Source organism: Felis catus, chromosome D2 (genome assembly GCF_018350175.1).
Source record: "Felis catus isolate Fca126 chromosome D2, F.catus_Fca126_mat1.0, whole genome shotgun sequence".
NCBI lineage: Eukaryota > Metazoa > Chordata > Mammalia > Carnivora > Felidae > Felis > Felis catus.
Window position 1 is genome coordinate 69,294,852 of NC_058378.1, and position 7,798 is coordinate 69,302,649.

Genomic DNA, 7,798 nt, shown 5'->3' on the forward strand with positions numbered 1-7,798 from the left:
AGGTGCCTCGGTATAAAACCTTTCTTATTAAAGCTTGAGGAGAAATGAATTTCCTGTAGGTACCATGAAAATGGTAAAGAGAAGCAAACTTTACTTCATTACCAGAAAATGCTTGTCGATCCTTCAATGATTGGGCTGTGAAGTTCAAGGTTAAGTACTAAGCAACTAGGTTATGAGTGACTTGGGAACAGAAACTGATTCAAGGTTGAACCCTTAGATCAAAAGCTCTTCACTTGAAGCCCATGACCTCAATGGACAGACTTGAGTAGGCCCAATAACACCCCAAAAATGTATGTAAATATTTGTCTGCCACAAGGATCCATACCTTTCATCAAATTCCCAGAGCGGGTGAAGACCTATTTCCTAAGTCTCACTCACACCTCCAAGGAGTGTGGAACGAGCACTTCCTCAACAACCATTTGCTATATGGATTAACAAATTAAGGAAAAGAAGTAAACAGGAAGCAGACTTTTAAGCATGGATCTATTTCACTGGTCTTAGTGAAAGCCTTTGGAGTCCTCCCACGTGGTCAAATTCTTCTTCTCAGTTAGAGGATCCCTTAAGTCAACACTCACAGGCCAAATCTTAAAAAGTGGCAACGTGACACAAGTTTTGGACTGGAAACCGGGAGACCTGAATTCTGATTCAAGTGGTTACTAATCAGTCAGAGTGGCCTTGCGCAAGTCCCTGAAGGCAAGGTGGTTTGTGACTGTTCTTAAACGTATTCTGCCACAGCCAAATGACAGATGATTGTCCCATAGGGAAACAAGGAGTACTTTTAAAACAATTTTTTTTTAATTTTTTAATGTTTATTTTTGAGAGAGAGAGACAGAGCACGAGTGGGGGAGGGGAAGAGAGAGAGGGAGACACAGAATCCAAAGCAGGCTCCAGGCTCTGAGCTGTCAGCACAGAGCCCGATGCAGGGCTCGAACCCACAAACTGTGAGATCATGACCTGAGCCCAAGTCAGACACCCAACCGACTGAGCCACCCAGGCTCCCCTTTAAAAAATTTTTTTTAATGTTTATTTATTTTTGAGGGAGAGAGACAGAGCGCGAGTGGAGGAAGGGCAGAGAGAGAGAGGGAGCCACAGAATCTGAAACAGGCTCCAGGCTCTGAGCTGTCAGCACAGAACCCACCATGGGGCTCAAACTGGCCAACGGTGAGTTTGACCTAGGCCGAAGTCAGACACTTAACCAACCAAGCCACCCAGGTGCCCCAAAGTACTTGTTAATGTATTCAAAAGTAAAATGTGACAATAATTCATAAACACTATGCATATATTAACAGCATATTCCAGAACATTCTTTATAACACCACACCCTCCCATCTTTCCATGCCCCTGTACTCCTCACCCACTTGTAGCCTCCCTTTCATTTCCACCCAAGAAAGCATATAAGCAGGCGAACCACAGCAATTCCTCCTAATTTAATCTAAAAGTTCATTGTTTCCAGACACGAGCGCTTTGACGAGTGTATGTTACAAACTCCTCTGACATATCTTCGGGCAGATCATAAGCATTTTGAGCTCAAGGACCACAGCGGAGGTGGAGAGACCGCCTGCTTTACCATCACATCAATTGGAAAGCAAATCTTAACTCTGCTAACGGGCTGTGTGACTTTGGGAAGTTTAATGACTTCTCTGAGCCCCTATTGCTCCAACTGAAAAAATAGAGATGATAACCCTTATTCACAGGGTTGTGGGGATTAACAAGGTGGAAAGGGCTTTGTAGCCCTGTGCTCAGCTTATGATAATTTTAATGCCTGTCTCGTCCTGATTCCCCTCCTGGACCCCAGGTTCATAGTCATCAGGAGGAGAGGATCAGATTAGACCTATGTTGGTTCCCCTCACCTCCTACCTTTAGCTTAGCTACCAGGTACCTTGGAAGGAAATTCTTATTAAGATGAAGAAAAAACACAGAAACCTTGTTAGTAAAATAATGCCTCAAAGATTTGCAACGTAAGTATCAGCTAATATTATCAAGAGAAACCTGTTTGCTGTCGCTTCTCTGAAGGACAGGAAATATCAGCCTTCATTCGCCCCTCTAGCAGCCGCAAAAGGAAAACTGTAGGGAGTGGCGCGTCCAGGCCTTCCATACTCTGCAGAATTAGGTGGAATTGGGTGCTTCTCAGATTCAGGGACTGGCGGGGCGCCTGGGTGGCTCAGCTGGTTGGGCATCTGACTTCAGCTCACGTCATGATCTCATGGTTTGTGAGTTCAAGCCCCGGGTCTGACTCTGTGGCCACAGCCCAGAGCCTGGACCATGCTTTGGATTCTGTGTCTCCCTCTCTCTGCCCCTTCCCCGCGCACGCTCTCAAAAATAAATAAGCATTAAAAAACCTTCAAGGGGCGCCTGGGTGGCTCAGTCAGGTAAGCGTCCAACTTCAGCTCAGGTCATGATCTAACAGTTCGTGGGTTCTAGTCCCGCGTCGGGCTCTGTACTGACAGCTCAGAGCCTGGAGCCTGTTTCAGATTCTGTGTCTCCCTCTCTGTCTGCCCCTCCCCTGTTCACGCTCTGTCTCAGTCTCAAGAATAAATAAACATTTAAAAAAAAATTCAAATTCAGAGACTGGTACCCTCATGGGATGAAGCAGGGGCTAAAGACACAGACACAGAGTGAGCCAGCCCATCTTCCTAAGACACCAGTCTTCTTCCAATTTTTTTTTTAATTTTTATTTTTCATGCTAAGTTTTTCAAGCGGCAATATAAAACCTTATTTTTGCTTTCATTAAAACAAACGGAAATATTATGGTGTCACAAGGCTTTTATGAATTCTGAAGATGGGGAGAGGGGGCACAATCTAGTCCCATCCTTTACTATGAGGGAGAAGTTTCAGAAACTTGGAACAGGATGATCTCCCTAAAATCTCATGTGGTTGTGTATTTGCATCAGCTCCAGACCTGCCTCAGACTGTCACAGCTTAGCAAAAACAAACAAATAAATTAAAATGTAAAACTAGGGGAGAAAATTCAAGTTCACCTCGAAAAGAATTACCTTCCAAGGCAAGCAAGCCAGGGACAGCCCATGAACCAACAGCTCCCTGCTGTCAGCCTGCAGGGCTGCATGGTCCTGGGAGAATGTTCCCAACTTACGCCAAGAACGGAAGGCACTCCCGGACATGCCCTGGGCTGGGGCAAGTGCTCCTATGATAGATGTTAAAGGCAGGGCAGGAATGGACCAGCCATTCTTCCTGTGTGTGAAAGGAAACCCGCAAACTGTAAACGTTCCCATAAAAGAAAGCTCACAAGTCAACCGAGCATCAAGAAGGACAAAATTCTTGTCATTTCTGGGCACTGCTCGCATTTTGAAAGCAATTCATTTTATCATATAAAATTGAGGGAGTGCTGGCAAGTGCCAACCAGAAGTAAAAGTTACACATAATCCCTGTCTTCGTCAGGTGGGGCTGCTCTAACGGAATATCAGATCCTGGGTTGGTTGTAAATGACAGAAATTTATTTCTAACGGTTCCAGAGGCCGGGAAGCCCAACGTCAAGGTGTCAGCAGATTTGATGTCAGGTGATGGGCCGCCTCCTGGTTCACGGGTGTCATCTTTTTGCTGCGTCATCAACGATGGAAGGAGAGAGAGCTCTCTGGGCATCAACCCCATTCACGAGGGCTCTGTCCTCATGATGCAATCTTCTCCCAAAGGCCCCATCAGTGGGGGGGGGGGGGGGGTAGGATTTCAACATATGAATTTTGAGGGAACACAAACATTCGTTTCATAAAATCTGCCTTCCCCGAGATAATAAGTGAATAACTGTTAGCACTTTTGCATAGCTTTTCATAGATGCATGTTCTTTGTATTTGCAATTGTCCTATAAGCAATGTTTTGTAGCCCTTTCTATCACTAAACATTAAATTATCAGCATTTCCCCCATGTAATTATTCTGCAAAATTATGGTTTCTATAAGTTTCATTATATTTCATTGAATATAACATACATATTCAATACACATACAGACCTTCCTCCACTTACGTTAGGGTCGCATCTTGATAAACCCATTGCGACTTAAAAATAGAAGTCGAAGTGTATTTAACGTGCCTGACCTACTGAGCCTCACAGCTCAGCCCAACCCATTCTAAATGTGCTCAGAATGCTTACATTAGCCTACAGTTGGGCAAAATGATCTCACGCAAAGTCTGTTTTTTTGGAAAGTGTTAAATGTCTCGTGTCGCTTATGGAAGAGCGTGCTGAAAGTGAAGGACAGAATGGCTATAAAATCTGAAGTACCATTTGTAATAAATGCGTGTTACTTTTACACCACTGTAAAGTCAAAAAATCGTTAAGTCAAATCGCCATAGTTGGGGAACCATCTGTGTAGTCAGACAATATATATGTATATATATGCGTATATATGTATTTTTTCAATTGCACAGTTATGTATACATTTAAATATACGTATCTGTGTATATATGATTAACTAAACAGTGTTATTAATTTATTTCTAATTTTTCACTATTATAAACAATAGGAGCAAAAATAGCTCATTTTTATTGTGTTAAATGCTCAGACTGAGCTACCCAGGCGCCCCTTTATTATTAAGTTTCACAACAATGCCATGAGGTGGGTATTATCAGTCCCATTTTATAGATGAGGAAATAGAGGCAGAGAGAAAGAAGTAGATTGTCCCAAGTCACAGGGCTAGTAAGAGACACAGCCAGAATTTAGACCCAGGCAGCCTCTTAACCACTCTGAAATCTGACTGGGTCTCAGTTTCTTTCTCAGTAAAAGGAGACTGTTGTGGCCACTGGTCTATAAGGTCCCTTCCAACTACACATCGCATTTAATCCATTCCATTCCTAGGAGAGATATAACAGTGGGGAAAGCAGAGGTTTTGAAGCCAGGTTAGTCTGAGCACATAATCCGAGCTCTACTGTCCCCCAGCCTAAACTCCTCAGCCTTAGGGCCCTCATCTGAGAGGGTGATGGGAGTCCTACTTCATTGGATTGTCCTGAAAAATTAATCAGATGATACCTGCTAAGTGCTTCAATGTTCCACAACGAAAAATTTAGTTCCACTACTAAAAGATGAGCGGTTTTGCAGTTACCCCCATTGAGGTCTTGACAAAGGATGGCGACTTCTATTATTCTAGAAGGTAGAAATGAATTCAGGCAACATTCCAGGAATGGAATTATATTCACATCACACCAGGAACCTCACCTGAATTTTACCATGTACCAGCTGGGACTTGGCAAAGGATATCTCTGGGAAACTTCAGGCCGGATTTGATAGTCGGCCCCTCCCCTGCAGACCAGACATGGACGGAAGTGAGTTCTCTGCCCTCCCGGAGCCCAGGCTGGCCAGTCACGGACCCACACAGGGAAACCTGGCCCCTGTGGCTAAGATCCAGGATGAAGTCCTTGCAGAGGGTCCCAGAGAGGCAAGGAGCCCCTGGCCGGGGATATGAGGTTAGGGACAAGGAGGCATCAATCACAACCTATGGCTTCTCAAAGGTCTCCAGAACAACCCAGCCATAGTCTCTATTTCCAAAAAAAAAAAAAAAAAAAAAAAAAAAAGGAGCTTTTATTTGGTTTTATTTCTAACTAGTAAGAGAAATAAAGATATTTACCATCCCAGGGAGGGCACCAGCCAGGGGTTTATCCAGAAAGTGTCATAGGATGGTATGATCTATAAGAAATGATGAGGCAAAGGGGCGCCTGGGTAGCTCAGTCTGTTAAGAGTCAGACTCTTAATTTCGGCTCAGGTTCTGACCTTACTGTTTGTGAGTTCGAGCCCCACATCTAGCTCCTCGCTGACAGTGTGGAGCCTCCCTGGGATTCTCTCTGTGCCCCTCCTCTGCTCACTTTTGTGATCTCTCTCTCTCTCTCTCAAAATAAATAAGTAGACTTAAAAAAAAAAAAGAAATGATAAAACATCACTCTCAACATACACGAAACAACACACCCGTTGCTGAACCAACTTACCAACACCTTGTTTTTCTCAATCACTCCGAACCTTCCTGAAAAGGTAGGAGCAGCAGTATTATAGGAGGTTGTAAAACCACTCTGGTTCATGGCCCCAACTTCTCCACCTCGCCCACCTCTCTACTGCTTTCACAAATCTGATAAAAATCCCTTTTTCTTGCCTCCAGTTTCTCATGTTTTCTTCCAACAGAAAAGGCCGTTTCAGAGGTTGGAAAATGGCCAGTTTTACCAAGAACCTCCCCGGCCCTCCCACCCACCTCTGAAAAGAGCTTTTCTGTTTGAAGCCAATGAAGACCCTTCTCCATTTTGGCCCCGAGAAAGAGGGGAGAGGGGTCGGCTGAGGAGAGACGAGAGAACAAACCACACCTGTCAAGGTCTCCCTGGGGACCCTTCCTCTCTACCGCAGCCTTTGGAGAGGAAAACAAAACTTTTTTGGAAGGCAGTGGAAAGCAACAAAAAGCTCCTTGGAACAGCGCTTTGTTACAAGATTCCTCTAATAATATTAGGACGGGAACCAGATGATACCAGAATGGAATGTTCCATATGTTCTCACACATCCTCCCCGTTTGCAGGAAAGAAAACAAAATGCCCAAAGTATTATTGTTACCACACTTCCTGCCCTCAGTCTACCAAACCTGAACAGGATGGATAGGTTAGGCTTCTAGAGAACCTGATTGTTTTTCATGCAAAACACTTCCGGTGTTTTGTGTGTTTTCTATTTGTTTGTTTCAGCTTACTGTTTGTTAGAGCACAGACTCCTGGATAGATAAACTTTTAAAAACAAACCACAGTACCCACCCTGTTTGTAATCAACTGTTGACTCTGTGAAGTATCTTTTCAGAACCTTCCTGCCAAACCCCTTGTTCTTCAAGCAACATACCTGCGTCTGGGGGAGACATGACTTACTCGGGGTCAGACAAGGCCACGATGACCAGGAAAGGAAGATGGCTCCTCAGCAACTGTTGACCAGACCAGGGCTGTGACAATGACCTCGGCCAAGCACAAGCATCCCCCACTCCCTCCACCACCCTCAGAGAGAGTGTTTTTAAAGAATTTGTTATTTTAGATTTCCAAAAGAGCATTAAAAATTCAGAACTACATTGGATTCTTGATTTTTTTTTTTTTTTGCCATACACTGTTTATATTTTGAATTGCAAGTAGGAGAGGGGGGACACATGAGTATTTGGGGCTTAGGGACTCTGCACTGCCCACTGTAGCTTTGCTCTGTGTCACCTCCCCAAGCCCCCCTGCTCGTATCTCAAACATCCACCTCCCTTTCCCCAAAAGTCACATTCGCAACCCACTAGGGCAGCATGATGACTTCCTGTGACATTTTTCCCTTTCAAGAGGCTGCACGTGATTCTCTCATTGACCTTTAGCTGTTGGAAGCTGGAGGACAGCAAGAGAAGAGGAAGGTACATGGATTTCCCCTAGTTGCCCCGAGAGGGAGGGGATTAGAATTAATTCCACACAGAGAGAAATGAAAGCTAGGCCAAGCTCACTGGCTTCCCTTCTCCCATTGCACAGATGAGGCAACTAAAACCCAAGGGAAGGACTCAAATGCCCTGGCGGCAGTCCAGACCCAATCCAGGACTCTGCAGTCCTGCATCAGTGCTGTGCCCACCTCAAACCCCAGGCAGCTGAATAGAACACCTGCTCCATGGACTCTAACGTCTTTTGAAGGGTAAGTAACCTTTGAAATAAATAACTGGAGTTAAGGTTAAGCAATAGCTCTCAGGTAGAAATTTTAGACTCCAACAAAGACAGAGAGAGAGAGAGAGAGAGAGAGAAATTTAGAGGCAAGGCTAGTGGAGCCCTGTCAATCATATTGTGAGCATGTTGGGTAGAGGCCAGAGGAGCTCTTCTGAAGTAAG

At 44.5% G+C, this 7,798-nt stretch overlaps 1 long non-coding RNA gene across 1 annotated transcript; it reads left to right on the forward strand.

Annotated features, from left to right (window-relative positions):
- Positions 1-5,128: 5,128 nt before the first annotated feature.
- LOC123380720 lies at positions 5,129-7,024 on the forward strand. The gene is made up of 2 exons (XR_006586790.1): positions 5,129-5,267; positions 6,766-7,024. It is a non-coding gene; the product is annotated as an uncharacterized LOC123380720 (long non-coding RNA).
- Positions 7,025-7,798: the final 774 nt, after the last annotated feature.